This window comes from Procambarus clarkii, chromosome 23 (assembly GCF_040958095.1).
Source record: "Procambarus clarkii isolate CNS0578487 chromosome 23, FALCON_Pclarkii_2.0, whole genome shotgun sequence".
Taxonomy (NCBI): Eukaryota; Metazoa; Arthropoda; class Malacostraca; order Decapoda; family Cambaridae; genus Procambarus; species Procambarus clarkii.
In genome coordinates, this window is record NC_091172.1 from 29,314,684 (window position 1) to 29,341,274 (window position 26,591).

Here is a 26,591-nt window from a genome sequence, read left to right on the forward strand (position 1 = left end):
CCATTATTCCTCTTATGTCGAATGTTCGTATCTCCATATTTCTTCTTTCCTTCAGCGTTGCAAGGATGGGTTCGTTTAGCAACTGTGGAACACGGTCCCCTTAGTTCCGGGACCAGTTTTGTTGCATACAATTGAATTTTCTTGAGTTTTTATTTGGTGCTTTTTGAGGTGGGGAGTCCAGGGCGGAACTGCACAATGATGTGTATTTTTTTATCGGTAGTTCTGAAGGATTATTTTGATTTATTTAGATACCTGAAAGTTACTCTGATATTTGGCACCTTTGCGGATGTTAGGGGGAATTGTTATATATTATTAGATTTCCGGGATTTCTCTTCTTATCCTGTATGTCACTAAGGTCTGTTTCCCTGATTCCTGTTCTCAGTACGCTTGCATTTTTCCAGGTTAAACTCAAGCAACCTGCTGTCTGACTAATGCTGCAGTCTGCGCATTCAGGCTTCCCTGTGGTCTCTCGCAGTCTTCTGCGATTACATCTCTCCTCTCCTCTCCATTGTTACATTGGAACACTAGTATGGCACAAGGGAACACAGGTGGAAACTTAGTACCCAAATGAGCCACATAGATATCAAGAAGATTTTTTTCAGTGTCAGAGTAGTTAACAAATAGAATATATTAGGCAGTGAGGTGGTGAAGGCTGACTCCATACACAGTTTGAAATGTAATTATGATAAGAGCTCAATAGGTTCAGGAACCTGTACACCAGTTGATTGACAGGACCAAAGAGCCGAAGCTCAATCCCCGCAAGTACAACTAGGTGAGCACATTGTGCCTAATGAATGACATGAATAATTCACCTTGTTTTGCCAAGTCATTTACCTACATCAGGAACAAAAGGGGCCTCAGAACCGAGTCCTGAGGCACCCCAATATGGAACCTACCTTGAGGTGTTTTCGGAGCTTAGCGTCCCTGCGGCCCGGTCGTCGACCTGGCCTCCTACGCCACTGATCTCTCCTCTCACTGTCAACCTACTTCCCATCCTCACCTGTCTCACCACATTCCAGTTGAAGCAGCTATCTTAAGTCTGTGAAAATGCTTTCTGTTCGGAATCAAAATAAGTCTTATCTACAATCGATGAATTAGTAAACAACTCGCTTTTCTCTCATCGTTGTTATATGTCCAACCACTTGGGCTCGACGGTAAGAGCGACGGTCTCGCTTCATCCAGGTCAGTGTTCAATCCCCGACCGACCACGAAGTGGTTGGACACCATTCCTTCCCTCCACCCGTCCCATCCCAAATCCTTATCCTGACCCCTTCCATGTGCTATATATATATATATATATATATATATATAATATATATATATATATATATATATATATATATATATATATATATATATATATATATAATATATATATAGTTGTAACGGCTTGGCGCTTTCTCCTGATAGTTCCCCTTCATCGTTGACATGATCATAGGACTTTCATAGCTTTGTTAGACATGATGTTTGTGGCTGATTTTATGTTTTAATGTCTGCCGTTAAACGTCTCTCGACTACGTGCGAGATATAAACAAATTTTTACGACTGTACACCTTTTCATTCCAGCCACAACTGTATGAAGTAATATAAATCAGTAACGACTGTCACCAGTCGACAGTGTGGCGAAACACCACGCCCGGACCAATCAGCTGGGTGTGGCAGCCAATCACTGAGGGCAAAAAGCAGCAATTGGTCGGTGTAAGGAGGCCTCAGCAGGAGGTAGCAGCGTCGGCGATTCTTCTCAGTTAAGACGGAAAACTTGTGCCGAGTGGCGGACACTACAGTTTGGTCTGCCACTTAGTGCCTTCCCCTGACTCCCAATAGGTGAACATAACCACCTGACAGCCATACCGAATAGGAACATAAAAAACGCCGGGGCAGTATTTACATTTAGAAAAGATACGACTGAACGAGTTTACGAAAGACGTTCAAAAGGTTTACAGAGCGTAAGAGGTGGAAGATACGAGGTGTGTGTGTGTGTGTGTGTGTGTGTGTGTGTGTGTGTGTGTGTGTGCGTGAGTGCGAGAGAGAGAGAGAGAGAGAGAGAGAGAGGATATATATATATATATATATATATATATATATATATATATATATATATATATATATATATATATATATATATATATATATATATATATATACAGAGAGAGAGAGAGAGAGAGAGAGAGAGAGAGAGAGAGAGAGAGAGAGAGAGAGAGAGAGAGAGAGAGAGAGAGAGAGAGAGAGAGAGAGAGAGGAGAGAGAGAGAGAGAGAGAGAGAGAGAGAGAGAGAGAGAGAGAGAGAGAGAGAGAGAGAGAGAGAGAGAGGGAGAGGAAAGAGAGAAATAGAGAGATAGAGAGAGAGAGTGCGAGCGCGAGAAACAGAGAAACAGAAACAGATAGACACAGACAGAAAAAGACAGACACAGGCAGACAGAAAAAGACAGACACACAGACATAGACCAACAGAAGTCTGCTGGTGCAGACACTTCATGATGATCCCTCCATTAGTTACCGGAGTCGTCTGGCCTGCCAGAGGCTCACCGGGGCTCCGCTGGGATAGTCTCTATTATCCTCACCAGGGATCCCACTGGGATAGCCCCCGACTCCTGTTATCCTAACCTCAGTACGAGCCAACTAGGATAGTCCACAATTCCTATTATTCTTCTAATGATGGAAAAAAATTACCATTTACCAGATGTCGTCAATATCCCAGAAAGTAGAAATCATCCATTTCAATTACTGAAAACTTTCCGAAAGATGAAACTGACAAAACCATAGTTTTTTTTTCTACAATTATATTTTCGTCTCCGAACAACCACCATTTAGATAACTTTGGTGAGTAAATATTTTAGCAGATGACAAAGCAAAGCGATTTTCAAAGTTTTTAAAGAGAGTTTTCGAGGTTTTCAATAACAGTCATTATAGAATTTGGGGTATACTCACTCACACACACACACACACACACACACACACACACACACACACACACACACACACACACAAACGTTTGTTGAAAGCCAATGTAACATGAACCGATATCTTGGTAGGATATACATACGAAGCCTAGTAACCCCCCGGCGTTCATTTCCACATTTTCCACATATTTATCCCCTCCTCCATCTTGTCCCACTGTCCGCTTCCTGGAACTCGGCCGTGGCTGTCGCCCGTGACATCTTCGTCCCGGGGAAACTAGTAAAGTTGCGTCAGCGTCCAGAAGGGAGGAAGCTCCCGGAACCGCTGTGACCTGTGGCGCCAGACCAGACGACCGACAGCCTAACATTTCTGACACCAGAGACGCGAGACTTTACGGTACGAAATACACGTTCGAGGCCTCGAGGACTCGGGTCATCGTGTCCTGAAGGTCCTAGAGGCTTTCTTTGACTGATCCTTGGCACTCTGGGCCGCCTCCAAGACACGTCCAAATCCTTGACAGTAACTTGACTGCTCTATAAAGAACGGCAGCGTCATAAAGTGAAGGTGGGATGACTAGAGATCGTCCCAAGCACCGTTCCCAGCCTCCTCCTCCTTCCTAGGCTCCGAAGCCTCACTCCACCTCCTGGAGACGCCCGTATAACCCAGCATCTTGGCGCTCCGCCAAGCAGCTATCTTACTGATGGATACGACATTTCTCCACCGAAGTTTTACAGCACGTTCCTAATGCAACAGTTTAGCTTGAATGCCTTGTTCAAGAATAGTATTTCATTACAGGCTGACGTGGCTAACAAATTGGTAATGTGTTATAACCCAGAACACATTCTTGAAGAACAGCAGCATGCTAGAACGGAACATTGTCAAATCATGAACAAATCCGCAAGGGCCGTGACGCAGGTTCGAATTCTCGTCACGGCCCTTGTGGATTTGTTCATTTGATGCATCACGCTATTGTGATTTCTGTGTGTAATTCTCAAGTCATATTTTCGCGTCTGATATAGCTCGTTTTTTGTATTTAAAATTATATATATCGCTATGCAAGGGAGACTGGATTAATGAGGCACAAATACAACTAAAAATACGTCGTCGAATCGTCTTATACACCGAGTGACGTCTCAGATCAACCTGACCTCAAAGAACGTCGCTTTTCGCTCGTATGCGTTACCTAAGGGCAAAACTGTCTTACTAGAAAATGGAAGCGGCTGGCGAAAGTGACGTTCTGTCCCGTTTTCTGTTTTGGGTCCTCTGGTAGGTTAGGAGAGGCCACTTGAAATTGACCGTTTTATTGACGGTGGGAAAATATTAAAAGGACGGGGTGCTCAGATACGCTGCACTCACTTCTGTCGAGCAAGACAGCGCTGTTTCGCGACACACCTTTGTAGTGCCTGACATGGCTGATCGGATATCTTCACGATAGCCATTTCTTTTTAAAGTGAGATAACAGGTCATACCTCCCCCATAAACACTAATCACAGGAGTGTGATGAAATAAGCAGTCTTCTTGGACGAAACACCAAGACGATATCACCACCACCATCCTCCTACCGTAAGGGGCCCCGACCACAAAGGGTGTCAGGGCCCCACAAAGTGCCTCAGGGCCCCACAAAGTGCCTCAGGGGGCCCATAAAGTGCCTCAAGGGGGCCCACAAAGTGCCTCAGGGGGGCCCACAAAGTGCCTCAGGGTAACACAAAGTGCCTCAGGGCCCCACAAAGTGCCTCAGGGTCACACAAAGTGCCTCAGGGCCCCACAAAGTGCCTCAGGGCGCCACAAAGTGCCTCAGGGCCCCACAAAGTGCCTCAGGGGCCCATAAAGTGCCACAGGGGGCCCACAAAATGCCTCAGAGCCCCACAAAGTGCCTCAGGGTCACACAAAGTGCCTCAGGGCCCCACAAAGTGCCTCAGGGCCCCACAAAGGGCCTCAGGGGGCCCATAAAGTGCCTCAGGGGGCCCACAAAATGCCTCAGAGCCCAACAAAGTGCCTCAGGGCTCCACAAAGTGCCTCAGGGCCCCACGAAGTGCCTCAGGGGGGCCCACAAAGTGCCACAATGGCGGCCAGGAGTCACGGCTCCATCCAATCTCGTTTATCTGCCAGTTTAGAGGATCTGGAGGTCGCGAACCAGTGTAAACCCTGATTAGGACTTCAATACCATTTGTTGGTGCCCCGGGAGCTGGCACTATCTCTGGTGCCAGCCGTCTCTAGCCTGGTTCAGCGGCACCAATCACCACTGACGTTATCCAGTGCCACAGTAATATAAACCCTAATTGACCCGTGCGATAGTTCCAGTACTAGCTGGCCTGGTTCAGTCATTCCCTCCCATGGTGACCAGGGGTGACCTGGCGGGATGCGAACCCGTTCCTCTGGTCCAGCAACCAACCTACTGGTAGCGTGGGAGCCGTGAACCAGGCAATATTTAGGGGAGGGATAATTTTTACAAGTCACAATCGACTTGAGAATGGTCCAGGACGGACCGAAACGTCGTCGTCGTCCCTTCACCTTCTAGTGTGTGGTCTGGTCAACATACTTTAGCCACGTTATTGTGACTCATCGCCTGCTTACAAGTCATTAAGAAACCCGGGTTGTTTGAGGGGGGGGGGTGATAGGCCATTACGTGATGTGTTAAGACACTCACTTAACATGATTTCATTTTCTCTAACTAGCGAGTGAAAACAACCGACCTCTTTTACACCAACTCCTTAAGAAATCATCATTAGAGGTCAACATTGCAAGCTATTCTGGGAGGCAACACCTCTATTGCCAGGTCAAACGAGAGAGAAGAAGATAAAAATAAGATGCACAAGGGGAAATACAAGAATAAAGAACTATTCAGCTCTTCCACATCACTAGCGTCCCCGTTATCTTGTCACTCCGCTAAAAACACGACCTCCTAACCAAACTATAAAAGTATGAACCTTAGCAACTCGATCAACATTTCGAGTCCGTGGCATAGAAAGCTAAGATATTTGTAAGATGTTATTGTTTATAGTAGGATACATTTGTTACGTAGGTTTACCGTAACGTCAGAAAGGTGACCTATTAGTTGATATGACGCGTTGAACAAAGATGAGGCGTTACTGAGGTGAACAAGATGGTTATATGAGCTAATGTTATGAACAAGGCAGTTATGAGCTAATACAAGGCTCATGACAAGGCAAACAGTCTATAACAACACTACAACGAAGGTCAGATGTATTCCTACACGCTTATACAGTATCATACACGCCTATATTGTATTACCTCTTCTAGTAAACTGCTCAAGATGTTGACCGCTCAACTGAAGAAAGTATTTACCTGCTTGGAGGGAATGAGATAATTAGCAAATAAGTTTGTATGTCATTATTACGTTTAAGTTCCAGTATTTTTTTTAATCAAGATGACGATCTTGTCAAGATTGTCATCTTTATTTTCATCATTTCCTGCAGGTACATCAACTGTCACCTCACGTCACCTCAACTGTCTTAATAAATTATCAGCAACTCTGCTAATATGTTACCTTTTTGGCCCAACACCTTCTCGTGATTAGCGTCGATCAATCTTACGATCTGTCAATCGTCCAATTTTACGTGATTGATCGTAACACAGTGTGGGATTCAAAGTAACGTTCACCACACAATTCCCCATTCAGTTAATGGATATATTTTAAATGGCCAAGATACCAAAAAATAATGCCCTGAATTAGCTCTTTACTACACGATAATATAATGCTAGTTATTAAAGCCTTCTTGTGGTTATTCAGGTGTGGGTGGTGGTGGTGGACTATGATATTGTCCAACTTGTGGAAGATTGATTACTAAACTCTATTTCATTGCAGGACTTTATTAGACATTTTACAGGTGTGGAGTCAATAAATCTTGACTTGCAATATTGCCATCATAACGGTTTATTCTTAAGCGCTGAGTTAATGTATGACGTCATTCGTACCAAAAACACACTGAGGCGGTGTGAAAGAATTTAAGGATCGCGTTCAACAAAAGCAGTAATATTATTATTAATTTTTTTGCATAAAATGCGTTTGTTTTCTCCGGTACGATAAATCGAGTGGCGTGAGTGAGGATGGGTTAGTGTGGCATGAGTGAGGATGGGTTAGTGTGGCGTGAGTGAGGATGGGTTAGTGTGGGATGAGTGAGGATGGGTTAGTGTGGCGTGAGTGAGGATGGGTTAGTGTGGCGTGAGTGAGGATGGGTTAGTGTGGCGTGAGTGAGGATGGGTTAGTGTGGCATGAGTGAGGATGGGTTAGTGTGGCGTGAGTGAGGATGGGTTAGTGTGGCGTGAGTGAGGATGGGTTAGTGTGGCGTGAGTGAGGATGGGTTAGTGTGGCGTGAGTGAGGATGAGTTAGTGTGGTATGAGTGAGGATGGGTTAGTGTGGCGTGAGTGAGCTCGACCAGTCTTCTAAAAATCTTGGTCAACAGAGCTCACATACCTAGGGTCCCTGGTTCGAATCTCCCAGAGCCCAGATGAATACAACTTTTGTATCCTCCATTTTTATATCCACATTCTTACTTTCTCTATTTTCGTAACCTTGCTTCCTGTACCCCCCTCTGTATTAATATAATGGCCGCCATCACTCTACCCATTTCTACACACTTCAAATTCTGTATTCCGCGGATTTTGCACTCTCTGTACTCCAGGACAGCAAAGTCACGCGGTGAACGACCCAACAAGAGAGCTCTTTTTCTCTTTGTCCACAACATTAAAACGAACAATGTAAAAGTTGTAATCATCTCTGCTTTAATTGGTTCCCAGTTTCTAGATCTCTTGTAATTAGGAGCCATAAAGAAAAGGTTAGAGGGAGGTGTCTCGCGGGGTCCCAACACGTCAAGATGTTGGCTGAAAGGAGAGAGAGAGAGAGAGACAGATAGACCAACAGACAGGCAGACAGACAGGAGTGCAGAGAGGCGGAGTATAACACTGTGTCTCCAGTGCCTGAACACAAGCCTGAGCACCACAGCTCAGGAACCTGTACACCTGTTGATTGACGGTTGAGAGGCGGGACTAAAGAGCCAAATCTCAACCTCCCGCAAGCACAATTAGGTGATTAGGTGAGTACATCCTGATCATCACAGCCTGAGCACCACAGCCCGAACACCACAGCCTGAGCACCACAGCCTGAGCATCACAGCCTGAACACCACAGCCTGATCACCACAGCCTGAGCACCACAGCCTGAGCACCACAGCCTGAGCACCACAGCCTGAGCACCACAGCCTGATCACCACAGCCTGAGCACCACAGCCTGAGCATCACAGCCTGAACACCACAGCCTGAGCACCACAGCCTGAGCACGACAGCCTGAGCACCACAACATATCAGGAAACACACCATAAACTTATCTAATTATAACAGCCCCATTCTCCTGTTTAAGTAACACTTACAGTAACGATGCGAACCAACGTACATATATCGACGTAATAAACACTTAGTAAACTCTGGTACTATTGAATTGGGACCGGAAGAGGTTTTGTATCTTGCTAATAAAACCTAAACTATCCTAGACCTAATACCCGCAATCTGAGGCCTAATATAGTACATATAATGTGCTATACTAGGCCTAAGAATATTTAAATTAGGGTTATAACTCTATTGTACCCGGATTCCGTAAAGTAAATAGTACCAAATTCTACTATGTAATTGTCCAATTACGTCGATATGTGTACGATGGTTCACACAGTAAAGCGCTATGTAAACTGGAGGACGGGTTGAAATATTGACCCTTGTAGACGGGAGGACCGAGACGGCAGACAGGGAGACCGAAAGGTCTTTATCAGTTATCATGGGGGCTTCAAGACGGTAGTTATCTTAAGATGATTTCGGGGCTTTAGTGTCCCCGCAGCCCGGTCCTTGGTAATATTATTACGGTAATATTAAAAGAAAACGGGAAGACGTGGCAAGAACTCCGTGGAATCCAATACCTGGATAAATTAATTTTGGGATGTGGAGATAGAAAGTTGGTGTCTGAGGAAGCCTGGAATACAAGAAGCAATTGTTAAGACATGAATCCTGGAACATGGATTCGGTGCTTACAACATTTTAATAAGGAACATTTAAGTAACATTTTCAGGAGCGGTCAATGAGATTCGCATCTCGAGAACTGGTGATAGTGAGACAGTGACTGGTAGTGAAGGATTGTGAGCACAGAGGCTGTGGATAATGAAGGAGGAATATCACTCTAACTGAAGAAGAGAGAGAGAGAGAGAGAGAGAGAGAGAGAGAGAGAGAGAGAGAGAGAGAGAGAGAGAGTGATGAGCCTCATAATTGTGTGAGGTATGGTGATTAAGGAGCACCGCCTGATTGGCACGTGCGTTTGTAATTCTAATCTGCTTAGCCAATCACGCTAAGCCTCTGACCAGGAAATTCTTGGGAGAAGGAGACTTGAACTATTGGGAGAAAGCGCCGAGCCATTACGACTATACAACACTTGGAAGGGGTCAGGATTAGGATTTACGATGGAAGGAAGGGAAGGAATGGTGCTCAACTACTTTTGTAGACGGTCGGGGGATTGAACGCCGACTTGCATGAAGCGAGACCGTCGCTCTACCGTCCGGCCCAAGTGGTTGGGCAATTGTTGAGACACTCCGGGAACAATTAGTGTGGTGTTGTGTGGTGGAGGCGGCGGCCAGCCACGTGTAGCAAATGGGGGTTCCCAGCTGGTGCCTGGTATACAGTCTGCTTCCACAACCATTACAACCCCAGGAACGGTTGTTACTGACCCGAAGGTTTACGCTCCTCATGGTTAGGTTTACACAACCCCCAGGCTGGATGGGGGGGGAGGGGTTTAGGTTTACACACGTTTATGCTATCGAGTTCAAACGTTGTGTTCGGAACGTGGTGTTCGAAACGTGGTGTTCGAAACGTGGCGTTACAAGCCCTCGTTGCTCGTGCGTCTGGATTGCAAAGTTGCTTTAGTGACTAAAGCAACCATGCAACATACAATAGAGCCCCTTCGCCTCCCCCCTCCCCGCCGTCTCTATCACCACATAGAGCTGAACCTCACATCCCTGGAAAACAGAAGAGTAAGGGGAGACATGATAGCCACCTACAAAATTCTCAGGGGAATTGACAGGGTGGACAAAGACAAACTCTTTAGCACGGGGTGGAACACGAACAAGGGGACACAGGTGGAAACTTAGTACCCAGATGAGCCACAGAGACCTTAGAAAGAATTTGTTCAGTGTCAGAGTAGTTAGTAAATGAAATGCATTAGTGTTGTGGTGGAGGCTGACTCCATACACAGTTTCAAATGTAGATATGATAGAGCCCAATAGGCTCAGGAATCTGTACACCAGTTGATTGACAGTTGAGAGGCGGGACCAAAGAGCCAGAGCTCAACCCCCGCAAACACAACTAGGTAAGTACAACTAGATGAGTACAATTTTTGTTCTTATGTAACTGTGATTTGTATTTTTTTCAGCACTACATAATTTCCTGTTGGGAAATGTAATATAATTTATGTCTCGGTGACTGTAATATAATTATAGCCACCGACAATAATATAATTAAATATTATATTACAAAAATGTAATATAAATTTATGTGTCTACTCTCTTCTTAACACCCGCTTCTTAGATCATCTTAATTTTCCATCTCTGAGATGGATCGGTGGAACGGCTGGTAGATGGTATCAATCCATGGGAACTGTAATGTGTGAGGAATTGGACGTGTGGGGTTGGAGTTGTGTGTGGGTTGGACGTGTGTGTGGGTTGGACGTGTGTGTGGGTTGGACGTGTGGAGGAAGGGGGTTGACCCAACAGGAGAGAGTAGGATTACGTAACAAGAGAAATCAGGATTACCTTACAAGGAGAAAGCTTGTTCCGACTCTTCCTGGAAGTTCATCCTTTCAAAATCCAGGACGAGCAATGATAAACTACCAAAGACAGGATGAACCAGGATTATCTACCAGAATGAGCCATGATAATCTACTGGCAGGAGCCACGATGATCTACTAAGATGAGCCAGGATAATCTGGTTGTAGGAACCAGGATAACCTACGAGGCAGAATAATCTGCCAGTAATAGCCCGGATAATCTACCAGTAGGTGTAAGGATAATCTACCAATAGGAACCAGGACAATCCACCAATAAGAGCCAGGATAACCCACCAATAAGAGCCAGGACAATCCACCAACAGAAGCCAAGATAATCCACCAATAAGAGCCAGGACAATCCACCAATAGAAGCCAAGATAATCCACCAATAAGAGCCAGGATAACCCACCAATAAGAGCCAGGACAATCCACCAACAGAAGCCAAGATAACCCACCAATAGGAGCCAAGACAATCCACCAATAGGAGCCAAGATAATCCACCAATAGGAGCCAAGATAATCCACCAATACGAGCCAGGACAATCCACCAATAGGAGCCAAGATAACCCACCAATAGGAGCCAAGATAATCTACCAATAGGAGCCAAGATAATCCACCAATAGGAACCAGGACAACCCACCAATAGGAGCCAAGATAACCTCCCAATAGGAGCCAGGACAATCCACCAATAGGAGCCAGGATAACCTCCCAGGAGTGGCTATAGCCGTGCCAAGGAACGAGGCCTCATCTTGACCACAGATAATGAGCCGTGAATATTCAGATCTGGTCCCAACATGACAGACGGGGGACAATAAGAACACCTCGACCCATGACAGTAAGGGCGATCTTGTGTGCCTTATTGCCTAGTATGAGCGTCCTTACTGACCAGGGGCTGTGTTTCCTTATAGTCTCCACCGTTTTATTTTGCAACGCGTGCACTTTTCATCCATTGCAATATATATGTATATATATATATATATATATATATATATATATATATATATATATATATATATATATATATATATATATATATTATATATATATCTCCTGTCAAACTGTCCCTCAGGTGAAGGGCTTCTATCTTTGCTAGTGTCTCTTGGGCCCTTCTCGCTCCGAGGTACACCACACTGAGTAAGGTGAAGAGTGGCAGTCTTTGGAGGCGAGAAGGGCGTAAGAGAGGTGTGCAGTATGCCACATTTCAATACATTCATTATACAACCGTCGATTGTATAATGTTTTGACTTTCGATCTATTTTTCTCTATTATGTCTATTATATATATTTCTCTCACACAGACATACCCAGGATGCAGCCCGTAGCTGCTGTCTAACTCCCAGTTACCTATTTACTGCTAGGTGAAGAGGAGCATCAGGGTGAAAGAAACTGCCTATTTGTTTCTGCCTCTACCGGGCATTGAACCGGGACCCCCTTAGGACTACGACCCCAGAGCGCTGTCCACTCAGACGCGAAGCCCCCATATGTATGAGTGTGTGTGTGTGTGTGTGTGTGTGTGTGTGTGTGTGTGTGTGTGTGTGTGTGTGTGTGTGTGTGTGTATCTAAGGACGTTTCAATTTCTCTTCTAGCTTCTACTAACGACCGGTAACTAAAATATATATAACAGTTCCATTTAGCTCGCAATATTGTTCGTGGTATCATTAGGCTAAACAACAATTACCCAATTAAATTTTTATATGAAACAAAAGGCACATATGATCATTAAACTGTAATTATGCTATTAATACAACAGCATTTTTTTAAAACCTTTATAGTTGAATAGGTACATAATACTCTCTAACCATTTTCTCCCATAATTGATTAACATTTTAGCCCCGACTGGTGTAAACTCAATAATTTCCTCCTCCACTAAGCAATATTCCTCACGTCAGCAACTTTGCACAAGGATAGTCAGCTCTTTAGGGGTTTAATCGGCTGTCTTTCCTCTTAACCGGATTCATTTAAGGTTGGCCTATAATTAAACGAACATGGCAATGGTTGGTTATTTGATTATCCGTCATCACAAATATCGACAGTAAGTTAAGGCATCAAATCTCTACATCAATCAAGACTGACACATGTTCATATCAGGGATTAATGACATGTAGAGGTGTACCTTACTTGCAGGTGTATGTGTGTTATATATATACATATGGAGCGGGTTAAGGCGTACCTGTTATGCCAGTTGCTGGAAGGCTTCTGTGCTGGCTAGGGTTCGAGTCTCCTGGTGGGAAAGTGTTCTAAAGTTGTATACATATATATATTATACATATTCAGTGAAAGTTTACAATACTCCTGGACTATATAAAGGACCAAAATATACTTGCTGATTGGTGAGAAAAGGTTGATACGCCTCAATGAAAGCCCCCCCAAACCATTCAAGGATTATTAGAACAGTCTCACATAATACAACATAGCAAGTCGAGGTAACGGAGCTAAAAGGTAAGATATTTAATTCCGACAAATCCCCAAAGTTCACAGGTCAAGAGGAATGAATAAACTCTGGAGGTTTGCGGCCGCGAACGGTAGGAGAGTTGTTGTTGTTGTTAAAGATTTGCTACCTGGAACAAAGTTCCAAGCAGCACGGGCTATGGTGAGCCCGTAGTTGGAATTTATGGACGAGAAACCGCGACAACACGACAGGCTTGTAGAAGCTGCCCAGAGACTCTCAGCCAACAATTCTAGTTATAATGTCCACAGAAAAGCTCTTCGCGTCACCCAATAACAGCTTCAACATTATAAATGCTCTGCAAGCTGTTATCTTGAGATGATTTCGGGGCTTAGCGTCCCCACGGCCCGGTCCTCGACCAGGCCTCCAGGCTGTTCGACCAGGCTATCCTCACAATACACAACAATTCTAACGTCATCGACTGCGTCAGAAATTCAACACATACGTTAAAATTTAACGCACCGCAATATTGTCGTATCCTCTGAGGAACGATATCAAGAGGTTAGGATACTTGTCTAAGTTCACAGGATTGTGCCCAGTCAAGCCCACTTCAAATTTGCCGCTGATCAAATCTTCAGAAAGAGAAAAATCCGGCCCAGTAAACGACACTTCGGTAATGATCTGTTCCGTTATTGGTTCAGTCTGGTGCTTCACCATTGTCCAATGGAAGGCATTTTACTGCAGTTATAGTTTAATTAAACAATAAACTTACTCCTGAATTCACGTTGATGAAGCGAAGGATGTGTAATGGCGAATGTCATTCCTCATGCTCAAGCTGGGGCTGTACCGGGCTGTCATTCATTCTGGGGCATTTCCCAGGTGTGGGGAATGGTGTGGTGACTGTACCGTCCAGTACAGTCACCACACTGGACTGTGCACATCTTCCAGAGGACGTTTGTACATGATGCCATGAGCGTGCACACACACAGGCACTGTACAAGCACGTATGGACGAGTACAAGTCACTATCACTAAGCACAGGAGAGGCCACAATAGCCACTCAACAACAAGGTGACCACCATCACTCGGGAGTGTTGCAACTGACGACAGGTAAAGTGATAGTGATCACAATCGACTTTAGAATGGTCCAGGACGAACTGAAACGTCGTCGTCCCTTCACCTTCTAGTGTGTGGTCTGGTCAACATACTTCAGCCACGTTACTGTGACTCATCGCCTGCACAGGTAAAGTGACACTGCTATTGCAATGAACGGACAGCAGAAGGCGGTGGAGTTGCAACAAACCTTAAATATGCAGGAATGCAACATCTTGGCATTAGACCTCAGCTGCAAGTGCCGATAATGTGTGTTGCAATAGTGGAGTGATGTCTGAAGACTGTAAGGAATGCATTGTTGCAAAGTTGACCGAATGCAGCAACACAAGACACCCCCCCCCTCCCCCTAAAACAGCCACACAGACTCCCCTTACAATTTAAAATCAAAACAAGATATTAACTAGAATTTAAAAATTGACTTCTTAGAAACCTTCTTAGCTCCTGTCTAATATCTCCGAGGACAACTATTCTCAAAATATTCTTCCACGTGTGTAAATGAAGAGCTTCGTCGTCAGCTGAAGATTCTCAGTATTAAGTAACTCTGGGGATACAATGTGCAGAGTAGAATCATCATGTTCATCATATCCAGAACGGTTGGCACTGTGACTTCGCCACACAGCTGGGGACACAGAGTAGTGACAGTGCTCGATAGAGGGGCATGATATACAAGGTAGTGCAGCTGCAGGCCAAGGGCCAGATTCACGAAGCAGTTACACAAGCACTGCCGAACCTGTCCATCTTAATCTTTGACGACTTTGTTTACAATTATTAAACAGTTAATGAGCTCCGAAACACCAGGAGGCTGTTTATAACAATAACAACAGTTGATTGGCAAGTTTTCATGCTTGTAAACTGTTTAATAAATGTAACCAAAGCCGTCAAAAATTGAGGAAAGATGTACACGTTCGTAAGTGCTTGCGTAAGTGCTTCGTGAATCTGGAGTCAAGTGTGATACTTACGTAGGGAAAGAGAAGAAAACTTGCAAAATAACACTATTGTTGTTACAGATAAAAGTACTGTCGTTTAAATTACCGATACACAAGTGCAAAATATGCAACTGGGAAGCTAATATGCATTTTCAATTGCACATAAATACATTACTGTATCTGCAACAGCGAGGCTTTATGTAACAGTTGAACAATACGTTGAATTTTATCTGCCCTACACTGGACCAGGAAGATATACACAGCCTGTTAATATCTATAACAACACAGTAATGGCAATACGTATTGAACAGGAGACCCCCCCCCCCGCCCCTCCAACATTCCCACAACGCTTCCCTCCAACTCCCTCCCTCCATTCTCCATCTTCTCTTCCCCCCCCCTCTCCATCACCTTCCCAGTCCCTCCTTAGGGTCAAATTAAGGAGGTTGCCAAGAAGTATACACACACACGCACACAGCTGAATGACCCAAAACTGAATGAACCAAAGAGCCAAAGCTCAACCCCCCCGCAAGCACAAATAGGTGAGTGTACACACACACACACACACACACACACACACACACACACACACACACACACACACACGCACACAGCTGAATGACCCAAAACTGAATGAACCAAAGAGCCAAAGCTCAACCCCCGCAAGCACAAATAGGTGAGTGTACACACACACACACACACACACACACACACACACACACACACACACACACACACACACACACACACACACACACACACACACACACACGAGATCCCTCCGAGCCTCGATCCGGGAATGTATGTATGTATGTGTGTGTGTGTGTACACTCACCTATTTGTGCTTGCGGGGGTTGAGCTTTGGCTCTTTGGTTCATTCAGTTTTGGGTCATTCAGCTGTGTGCGTGTGTGTGTGTGTGTGTGTGTGTGTGTGTGTGTGTGTGTGTGTGTGTGTGTGTGTGTGTGTGTGTGTGTGTGTGTGTGTGTGTACACTCACCTATTTGTGCTTGCGGGGGGGTTGAGCTTTGGCTCTTTGGTTCATTCAGCTTTGGTTCATTCGGCTGTGTGTGTGTGTGTGTGTGTGTGTGTGTGTGTGTGTGTGTGTGTGTGTGTGTGTGTGTGTGTGTGTGTACACTCACCTATTTGTGCTTGCGGGGGGGTTGAGCTTTGGCTCTTTGGTTCATTCAGCTTTGGTTCATTCGGCTGTGTGTGTGTGTGTGTGTGTGTGTTTGCCACTCTCGTCTTCCTCCTTAAACTTAAAATTTACAAATAAAATTGTGGATAGTTGCAAAGGAGCATTTAATATTTCCCGAGTTATGTATTACTAATTTATCGTGAATCAACATTCACTGGACTTGGGTTTCATTATTTAAGATTTTGTCCTAAATTATCTAATATGTTAATAAAAAAAACTTAATACAGCTTTAAAAATATGCTCTCACTATATATAATTTTATGCAAATAAAAATTTGACCGAGTCTTTGATGATCTTGCAATTTCCCAGCAAAATATTTTATAGATTTTTTATGAAATTTCTGAAATCCCAAATCCTCACGCGATGTTAAAATTCCCACAGTTCCGAAAGAGATTTATTAAAAAAAAAAAAATTGTGTGCTAACCAGGTACCTCAATCTTAAAGACCGTAACGCTGCGAGAATCACCAGTTATCGTATTACTGAAACTTATGGAAGAAGGAAATCATTGAACCTTTTGAGACAAGTGTCTCGTGGATCACTTTAAGTGTTGAAGCCGCCAGGCACAACACGTAGGGGTCGGGTAGTGGGGGGGAAGACTCACGATATCATAAAACATGTTATCTGCGAACATAAGGTTATCTCTTACCGTACAGGATTGCCCCTAAGGCAAGCGGGTTGTGTCGTGGGGTTAAGTCAGTAGTTCGACCTCGGAATGGCCTCAATACAAGTCTGTAATTACAGTCCTCCTGTCCCGACAACAGGGATTATATTCACAGTAGTTCCGCGGACGGCCGCACTGTCACTCACAGAGGCGAGACTGCACTGCTTGTCGCCTCTAGTCTCGATCTTAAAAACTTTAGAAACGATTCATATCGCCTCACTGAGACCCGTGTTGAGCAGCTCCGAGTGTTCGACTCCCTTTGTTTACTCTCTAATTCAGCCCGTAATCATCGTTAATCAAATGCTCGTTAATCTCGCTGCCAAAACGCGTATTTATAAATAAAAAGCGGTTTGCACACGACTCACAAGTGATGAAATTCGATCATTTCTCAACGAGTGCTTGACTCACGACCTCTGCTCCAATCACCACGCTGTAAATGCTTCACCCGCGTACTTCAAATAGTCGCCAACGGACCGTAAACACCTAACCTAACCTTCGTCTCACTTTACATCGAAATGTAATATAAAATAATATTAACTTACATACGAGAACAGACTAAATTTTAATACACAGTATATTAAATTTTTGAATAAGCCTGCGGATGTGGGGGGGGGAGGGGGGTACGCCGATCTAACGAGGTTAGTCTGAGGTCGGGGTACAGACACACACATACAATGCGAGGAACAATGGGCAGAGTTTCTTTCACTCTGATGCTCCTGTTACCTAGCAGTAAATAGGTACCTGGGAGTTAGACAGCTGTTACGGGCTGCTTCCTGAGTGTGTGTGTGTGTGTGTGTGTGAGTGTGCGGAAAAAAAATGTTAGTAAATTGTTAGCATCTTATTGCTTCTTAATTACAATTATTACTTAACCTATACCGTTGATAGGTTAAGTAATAATTGTAAATAAGAAGCAATAAGATGCTTATCTTAACATACTAAGAAGGTTAGGTGAGGTCGGTGTTTTCTATGAAACTTTTCAAGGTAAACTAAAATATTCACAATCAATTAGTATGCCACATATGCACTTATTAAATAAGCCAATATTGACTGTACGCAAGTGCGAGAACGGGTTGAACCGCTGCATATTCCAGCTTTGGTTTAACAAAAGTTGTGAAAAATTTCTTTATAAAGAGATCACAAGGAGACATGATTATTACATACAAGATACTCGGTTTGAGTTGAAATGTTATTTAATATATATAAAAATACTAAAACATTAGGGTGAAAATATGAAATGAGCCAGAGGGACGTAAAGAAATACTTCTCTAGCTAACAGTGAAAGGGCTGAGCCAATACAGCAAGCAGTGAGACATTACAGTAAGCAGTGCGACATTACAGCAAGCAGTGAGACAATACAGCAAGCAGGGAGCCATTACAGCAAGCAGGGAGCCATTACAGTAAGCAGTGAGACATTACAGCAAGCAGTGAGTCATTACAGTAAGCAGTGAGACATTACAGCAAGCAGGGAGACATTACAGTAAGCAGTGAGACATTACAGCAAGCAGGGAGACAATACAGCAAGCAGTGAGACATTACAGTAAGCAGTGAGACAATACAGCAAGCAGTGAGACATTACAGTAAGCAGTGAGACATTACAGCAAGCAGTGAGTCATTACAGTAAGCAGTGAGACAATACAGCAAGCAGTGAGACATTACAACAAGCAGTGAGTCATTACAGTAAGCAGTGAGACATTACAGCAAGCAGTGAGTCATTACAGTAAGCAGTGAGACATTACAGCAAGCAGTGAGTCATTACAGTAAGCAGGGAGACATTACAGCAAGCAGTGAGTCATTACAGTAAGCAGGGAGACATTACAGCAAGCAGTGAGACATTACAGTAAGCAGTGCGACATTACAGCAAGCAGTGAGACATTACAGTAAGCAGTGAGACATTACAGTAAGCAGGGAGACATTACAGCAAGCAGTGAGACATTACAACAAGCAGTGAGTCATTACAGTAAGCAGGGAGACATTACAGCAAGCAGTGAGACATTACAACAAGCAGTGAGACATTACAACAAGCAGTGAGTCATTACAACAAGCAGGGAGACATTACAGCAAGCAGTGAGTCATTACAGTAAGCAGGGAGACATTACAGCAAGCAGTGAGTCATTACAGTAAGCAGGGAGACATTACAGCAAGCAGTGAGTCATTACAGTAAGCAGGGAGACATTACAGCAAGCAGTGAGACAATACAGCAAGCAGTGAGACATTACAACAAGCAGGGAGACATTACAGCAAGCAGGGAGACATTACAGTAAGCAGTGAGACAATACATTAAGCAATACAGACTAAATACGTACATAGTTTTAAAAGCATGAGTAACCAGAAAGTCGGGGGGGGGGTTATCACATCATATGATTGTCAGTTACACAGGCAGGGTCCAGGAGCTAAAAATCGACCCCCTGTAATGCCCTCAAGGAGAGGAAAAAATTCCAAACTCTTCTAAATACGGCCGCATACACAAACACACGTGAAAAGTTATGAACACAATCCTTTGCGTAAACAATCATACAAACAGACAAACAGAAACACAAACACCAATCAAACGCAGCGTCCCAACACAAGCTCACACACGCACGCACGCACACACGCACGCAATACACACACTGGGGCCTCGTGGCTGAGTGGACAGCTGCTGGAAGATGACAAATGTGGTACCAATTTTTAGGAAAGGTGACAGAGGCACCTAACTACATGTCATTATCGCTAACAAGCCTCCCCCCCCCCTACAGAGCACTCGAAAAAGTAATCATGGTACGATTAGTTACACACATAGAGAGAATTAGGTAAGCCAACAAACACCAACATGGCTTTAGGGAAGGGGAAAACATGGGTAAGGATCCTATTAGGGTTCTACGACAAGGTAACGGAAATAAGGTAAGACAGAGAAGGTTGGGAAGATTGCATATTTTTGGAATGCTAAAAAGTCTTTGACACAGTTCTTGGCGGTCGATTACAAACTCAAGAAGCAGGCGGGAGTAAGCGGAAAGGCCCTAACATGGGTAAGGAGTTACCTAACAGGCAGGAGCCAGAGAGTAACAGTAATGGGGCGAGGAGTCGAACTAGAGTAAAGTAACAAGCGGAGTTCCTCAAGGATCGGTGCTGGGACAATACTATTTCTCATATATGCAAATGACATATTTACTGGAGTTCAGTCACAAATGTCGATGTTTCCAGATGATGCAAAATTAATGAGAAGAGTTGTGACAGATGAGGATTGTAGGATCCTCCAAGAGGACTGAAACAAGTGGCAGAGATGGCCCGAGAAATGGCTACTGGAGTTCAACACGAGCTAGTGTAAAGTGATGGAAATGGGAACAGCAGACAGTAGGTCAAAGGGACACTTCACAATGAAGGGAAACTACCTTTACGTAACGAATAGAGAAATATCATCAGCATACTCTACACTAGCAAAAGTCAAAACATCATTCAGGAACTTAAATACGGAGGCATTTAGATCACCGTATACCCTTATGTGAGACCAGTTTCAGAGTATGCCGCACCATCTTGGAGCCCCCGCCTGAGAGAACACTTAAGGAAACTCGGAAAAGCTTTAGAAGTTGGCGACGAGGCTTGTCCTGGAATTGCGAGAGGTGGGATATGAAGAGAGTCTGAAGGAACTAAACTTGGCAGGAATTAAACAGGAATATCATTGCTGTAAACAACCGATGGCTAGAAAGGCGGGATCCAAGAGTCAATGCTCGATCCTGCAGGCACAAATATGTGAGTACACACACACACACACACACACACACACACACACACACACACACACACACACACACACACACACACCCACCCACCCACCCACCCACCCACACACACACACACACACACACACACACACACACACACACACACACTACAGTGTCAAAGGTTTTATACATTCCCGTCGCCACACAGTCGCACAGAAATATGAGGCAGGGAATTGCAGCCAACATTTCCTTGTGTGTTGAAGGTAGCATAATGTTGAATCAGAGTGGGGACAGCCTCTCTGAATGTTTGCCATGCCGTGTGGCTCCCCCACAGGGGAACACAACCCGGTACACCACAGAGAATACCACAGGGTACACCACAGAATACACAGGATTTCGTTATATGACAAAGAGTGCTGGGAAGACGGGACACCACGAGCGTAGCTCTCATCCTGTAACTACACTTAAGTAATTATACACACACACGCACGAAAAGCTCTCATTACAGCTTATCTCTCAAAGGTGCTTTTTCTGTTATCTTAAGCACATTCCTCACAATGAATTTGCGTTAAGATTCGTAATTTCTTTGTCAGCAACGTTTTGATCATTATATTATCTTCGTCTTTCCAGTCCATAAGACTTTACAACCACTTCGTCATCGCCTTAATTCCACGGCATAGCGTAATTTTGTCATCTATTAACACACCAAGTGCTTCTTTCCTCAAGTTGTTCTGTGAGTAATGTTGATCTGCACCTTGGAGGTGTGTACGTCTATACTGGCAACATATGTGGTCTCACACCTGCGACATGTGTAGATCTATACTGGCAACATATATGGCCTCACACCTGCGACATGTGTAGATCTATACTGGCAAAATATATGGCCTCATACCTGAGACATGTGTAGATCTATACTGGCAAAATATATGGCCTCATACCTGAGACATGTGTAGATCTATACTGGCAACATATATGGGCCTCACACCTGGAACAGGTGTAGGTCTAAATTAGCTACATATGTGGCCTCATACCAACAATACGTGAAATATCACTTCAACGACAAATGCTGCCGCCATTCCTGTGAAATGATGACTGTATCTACTTGACAATGAGGACAATTGGGTGACCAAATCTACCCCTGGTGAGAGAGTTGTAGATAGCATGAGTCCCCCCCCCCCCTCACCTACTACTCTCCCCCATGCACTAGATTAGTTGAATCATCCCCATAGCGAGTACCCATGACATTATAAGTCCTACCACATCATCTATTCTTGCCCAAGGGTGTCATTACCACTTATCATCCAGAAGTGTGAAGTTCAGTATGATATATGACGTTGACGCTTGCTATGATAGAGAATTGGTAATATGAAATGATGTTAGCAGAGATTCCCAGTCCACTGATGGAGGAGGCAGTTTCAGGCAGGTAGCGGGTGAAAGAGACTATGGAACAAGCACAAAGAATAGCTAATCCCACCAGGATAGTAAAGGATCTGACTCTGAGATCACTGGATCATAGAGTAAGCCCGAGTGAGTCGAGGTACAGAGGACACAGAAGAGTGTGACAGCTGGGTTGATCTCTTACGCCACAGCTACTCTGTGTAATGCATTTAATAGTTTACCTAGAAATGATAAATTTAAGATGACAGAATTATAATAATTTTCTTTGAAGGTAAAGTCATCAGTCATTAATTTCTCCTAGTGACTACGTACACCAGCGCATTAAGACGCTGGGAAGAGAGGCCAGAAAGATCAGAAACATGACCAGAAACATAAATGACCTGAAAGGGAAGAGAAGGAATCCGAATTTAGAGTTTTGGAACCTATTTCTTTAACCCATTTGTAGGAAGAATTCTCCCTTTTCCCCAATACGATCAGTTAGTTTTATTCTCTATTGCTGTCGAAGTTTATGTCTTCTGTTTAATAGCTACTTTACCTAATCCTGGAAGCCATCACATTGTCGATATTTATTTTCTCATTTGACAAGTTAATACGACTATATAGCACTCGGAAAAGTTCAGGATAAGGATTTGGGAAGGGACGGGGGGAAGGAATGGTGCCCAACCACTTGTGGACGGTCGGGGATTGAACGGCGACCTGCATGAAGCGAGACTGTCGCTCTACCGTCCAGCTCAAGCGGTTGGGCACCATTCCTTTTTCCCCCGTCGTATTCCTGCGAGTTGATACAAAAATATTCACTCAAGGGTTACTCAATCAGAAGTCCTGAAAAGTTCTTACTCATCTTCCTCACCATCAACCCTCACCCACTAACACCATACCCTCACCATCAACCCTCCCCCACTAACACCATACCCTCACCATCAACCCTCCCCCACTACCACCATACCCTCACCATCAACCCTCCCCACCACCATACCCTCACCATCAACCCTCCCCACCACCATACCCTCACCATCAACACTCCCCACCACCATACCCTCACCATCAACCCTCCCCACCACCATACCCTCACCATCAACCCTCCCCACCACCATACCCTCACCATCAACCCTCCCCCACTACCACCATACCCTCACCATCAACCCTCCCCCACTACCACCATACCCTCACCATCAACCAGTCCTCACCATTCCCGCCTGCAGCTACACCACAAATTTCGTCGGTACTCTGCTATTCACGAGACGCTGACGGCGCCTGATAGTGGTGTGTGTGTGTGTGTGTGTGTGTGTGTGTGTGTGTGTGTGTGTGTGTGTGTGTGTGTGTGTGTGTGTGTGTGTGTGTGTGTGTGTGTGTGTGTGTGTCTACTCACCTAATTGTGCTTGCGGGGGTTGAGCTCTGGCTCTTTGGTCCCGCCTCTCAACCGTCAATCAACTGGTGTGCAGATCCCTGAGCCTACTGGGCTCTATCATATCTACATTTGAAACTGTGTATGGAGTCAGCCTCCACCACATCACTTCCTAGTGTATTCCATTTACTAACTACTCTGACACTGAAAAAGTTCTTTCTAACGTCTCTGTGGCTCATTTGGGTACTCAGCTTCCACCTGTGTCCCATTGTTCGCGTCCCACCAGTGTTGAATAGTTTATCCTTGTTTATCCAGTCGATTCCCCTGAGGATTTTGTAGGTTGTGATCATGTCTCCCCTTACTCTTCTGTCTTCCAGTGTCGTAAGGTGCATTTCCCGCAGCCTTTCCTCGTAACTCATGCCTCTTAGTTCTGGGACTAGTCTAGTAGCATACCTTTGGACTTTTTCCAGCTTCGTCTTGTGCTTGACAAGGTACGGGCTCCATGCTGGGGCCGCATACTCCAGGATTGGTCTTACATATGTGGTGTACAAGGCATATGTGTGTACAAGACAGATGTGTGTGTGTGTGTGTGTGTGTGTGTGTGTGTGTGTGTGTGTGTGTGTGTGTGTAATATATGGTGCTGGAGCTGCAGTTCCAGCACCTTCACTATGATGTTCCAGGCTGTCGGGCCCGCCTGCGTGGCTGACTCCAGGTGTGAGATCCTTTGGACAGTTAATTAACTGTGTCTGGCTCGCGGTCATGGTTCTAATCCTACAGAACAGCCTTGTTACAGCCTGGAGGTTAATGGTCAGAGCCATCACACACACACACACACACACACACACACACACACACACACACACACACACACACACACACACACACACACACACACACACACACACACACACACACACACATACAGGAGGCAGGAGGGGAGAGAGAGAGAGAGAGAGAGAGAGAGAGAGAGAGAGAGAGAGAGAGAGAGAGAGAGAGAGAGAGAGAGAGAGAGAGAGAGAGAGAGAGAGGAGAGAGAGAGAGAGAGAGAGAGAGAGAGAGAGAGAGAGAGAGAGAGAGAGAGAGAGAGAGAGAGAGAGAGAGAGAGAGAGAGAGAGAGAGAGAGAGAGAGAGAGAGGGAGAGAGAGAGAGAGAGAGAGAGAGAGAGAGAGAGAGAGAGAGAGAGAGAGAGAGAGAGAGAGAGAGAGAGAGAGAGAGAGAGAGAGAGAGAGAGAGAGAGAGAGAGAGAGAGAGAGACAGAGACAGAGACAGAGAGACAGAGAGACACACACACAGAGACAGAGACAGAGAGAGAGTACATAGAAGAAGTTGATTTACAAACGTAATGTTGGATTTATAGATAGAGTTAGTACATACAATACCTAAACCCACAAGTACGCAAAGCGTTTCGGCCAAAATGCATTACAAGTAAAGGAGTTGCAAGTTTGAAGTAAGTTATAAGTTGCGAGTAAAGAAGCAACTGCAGGAACTGGATGGGCCCGTGGGATCATAACTTGTGATAGTTAATACATCGCATTAACCTAACTAAACATAATGAATCCTAACTTAGCCTAACCAAACCCGTACCTATACATGGATAGAAAGTAGATAACAGCACAAATTACGTAGTCGTCCCCAATCTATTCCCCACGAGCGGATCTTCACCCTGAGGAGAGGTTGATCACATTAACATAACGCATCAGTGGCAACAATACGAGGATTCATTTGAATCCCAAGTTGTAATTCTTTTCACCATGTCGTTGTGTGGTTGTCTCAGGCGTTTGCCTGGGAGTACTCAGCGCATAAGTTCGAATCCTTCTCACGGCTCCTACTGATTTTATCCTTGATTTATCACGTTAATGAGATTTCTCTGTGTATTTAGAAATATAACTAACAAATCAGTTTCTATATAGATCTCTATATTAGTCATAGCGAAGTCATGGACTAGCTAGGCTAACTATTTCCCATTCTCTGTGATATAGTCACGGACTGTCACGTGACACATTAACAGCTGAGTGGACAGCGCTTCGGATTAGTAGTCCTGAGGTTCCGGGTTCGATCCCCGGTGGAGGCGGAGACAAATGGGCAAAATGTTTCTTTCACCCTGATGCCCCCCTGTTACCTAGCAGTGAATAGGTACCTGGGAGTTAGACAGCTGCCATGGGCTGTTGCTTCCTGGGATATGTGTAACAAAAAGGAGGCCTGGTCGAGGACCGGGCCGCGGGGACGCTAAGCCCCGAAATCACCTCAAGTAGATACATAGAGGACCGTGACTCACCCTCCGTGGCAGTCACAGACTGTCACGTACATAGAGAACCGTGAATCACCGTCCGTGGCATAGTCACGGACTGTCACGTACATAGAGGACCGTGACTCACCAGTCATGTCGTAGTCACTGCCTCCCACGTACATAGAGGACCGTGACTCACCGTCCGTGGCATAGTCACTGCCGCCCACGTACATAGAGGACCGTGACTCACCGTTCGTGGCATAGTCACTGCCGCCCACGTACATAGAGGACCGTGACTCACCGTCCGTGGCATAGTCACTGCCGCCCACGTACATAGAGGACCGTGACTCACCGTCCGGGGCATAGTCACTGCCTCCCACGTACATAGAGGACCGTGACTCACCGTCCGTGGCATACTCACTGCCTCCCACGTACATAGAGGACCGTGACTCACCGTCCGTGACATAGTCACTGCCGCCCACGTACACGGGACCACAAGCGACCACCAAACACCGGATAAAGCGACCGGCTGGTATCACCCGCCACCAGGCAATTCACATTCAAATCAACGCCATAGAGTACGGCCTCCAACTTGCAATTGAATACATTCTCCATTCCCCAACGCGCTCTGGGTTTGAAAAGTTGATTACGTATTGTTGTGTTGAGAGGCCGGTGGAGCTGCCAGGTGCTCCTGGGAAGCCATTGTGCTGGCTTATTCTATTTATTAACACCATCAGAATGGTGGCTTGGTTGGGCCGGCCACTCAGGTAACTATATCTGGCCTCACACCCCGCCCGCTGGGTCACATGGGCAGCTGCTGGCCGGCTGGCCCTTGTCTGAGTGGTTGGTTGACCATCTGAGTGGCTAGTGAGTGGTTGATTGACCATCTGAAGGGTTGGTTGACCATCTGAGTGGCTAGTGAGTGGCTGATTG